This window comes from Pteropus alecto, unplaced genomic scaffold (genome assembly GCF_000325575.1).
Source record: "Pteropus alecto unplaced genomic scaffold, ASM32557v1 scaffold8, whole genome shotgun sequence".
Classification (NCBI taxonomy): Eukaryota; Metazoa; Chordata; class Mammalia; order Chiroptera; family Pteropodidae; genus Pteropus; species Pteropus alecto.
The window spans coordinates 14,564,342-14,565,870 of NW_006494609.1; the positions used below are offsets into that span (position 1 = coordinate 14,564,342).

Here is a 1,529-nt window from a genome sequence, read left to right on the forward strand (position 1 = left end):
AGTCAATTGTATTTCACCATGAACAACTCAAATTGTGACTGTATACAAGACATAATTCAGTGTTTAACTGTCTGGAGGGAAGAGAAAAACTTCCACTTTCTTGAAAGGCATCATGGAGCCGACTAATTACAAACGGTGGGGCCCAGATAGTAAACAAACCTTCATGCCGTTCTGTCAACATTCTGTGATTAAAGGAGGATCTTCCATCAGCAGAAAACAAACTCCGGATGAAAAAGAAAGCCAAATCATTACGGATTCAACAATGGCAAACATGCCAAGAATGGCTTTCTACAAGTAATAGGGCCTTTTAACGGAATTGTCCGTCTGCTGTGGGGAAAAAACTAAAAAGTCTTTTAGGTGTTTGCCACCCAAAAATACATTTAGTCCAACAATCCAGGACATTGTTTGGGCAAATGTGGTAAAGCTCATGTACGGAAGAGCCTGGGGGTGAAGAATCCACAGGCCCTGAGCTCTGACTGCATGGGCCCCCTGGGCGGGAGAGGCCCACGTGTCATGCTGACGAGGTCTCTGTTCTTTTCTTAATCTTAAGAGCAAAGGACCTCAACTCCCATCCCTGGATATTTTACCAGTATTGTGTTCAAGATACAGCCTTAGGACGCGTCTCACCTTCGTGTAAGATGCTATTTGCCCGCATTGCCCTTCTAAATGTCTTTTTTCTACCAGTATGCTCCAGTTTTTATTATTTCCTATGTACTGGTTTCCCATGAATTTGTACATCAGAGAATCTTCTTTAGTGTTCACAAGAAGTGAGACTGGAATGTCATGGTTTCCGACTCTCTCAATTATTCAGGGAAAATGAACACAAAATTAATTATGAAAAGACTCTGAATTACTTAGCATCCTTTATTTTATCTCATCTTCTTTCATAATTAAGAAAAAGCCAGGTTTCTACAACCCTCACAAAGAATTCCTCAGAGCTATAATTTTCTCAGCCCAGTTTAGATTTTTCTCGAATGAAGCTACGTCAGATCATGGCCGCCTCTACCCAACACCCACCAAGCGAAAAGCTGGCAGTGGTCTGAGGAATGTTAGTGGCTATGAGGATAGTTCTGACCACAGGCCCCACCCTGGCCTCAGCAAATGATTATTAGCTGTCAGCCACAGCTGTGAAATAAAACCAACCAATGCTAGAAATCTTGGCATTTCTGGGGTGCATTAGGGCAACCTCTGAAGAACTGCCAATTTGGCTAATAATGGCTATCCAACTGCCAAATTTCTAATGAGGCACGGCTTAAATGTACACATTTTTTTAAAAATCTTATTTTGATTATTTTGCTGATGAGTTCACATGATCACTTTAGCCTATGAAAGAAAAAAAGAAAATACGGAGAATGCCAAACAATCAAGAAAAACTGCACGGTGTGGATCTCATGAAACTCTAGAAAACTTGCTGCAGTTGTGCAGAACGACTTCAGCTATGTTTCCTGTGGCAAAACCACCTTGTTGAGCCCACGGCCGACCCACTTGGTGGGAGGAAAGACATTAGCATTCTTGAAAACCGGAAGCCT

At 41.9% G+C, this 1,529-nt stretch overlaps 1 protein-coding gene across 1 annotated transcript in view; it reads right to left on the bottom strand.

The window, feature by feature from the left end:
- Positions 1-1,529, bottom strand: part of TTC7B (tetratricopeptide repeat domain 7B) — a 209,615-nt gene that overhangs the window by 99,976 nt on the left and 108,110 nt on the right. The gene's annotated exons all lie outside the window — the stretch shown is intronic.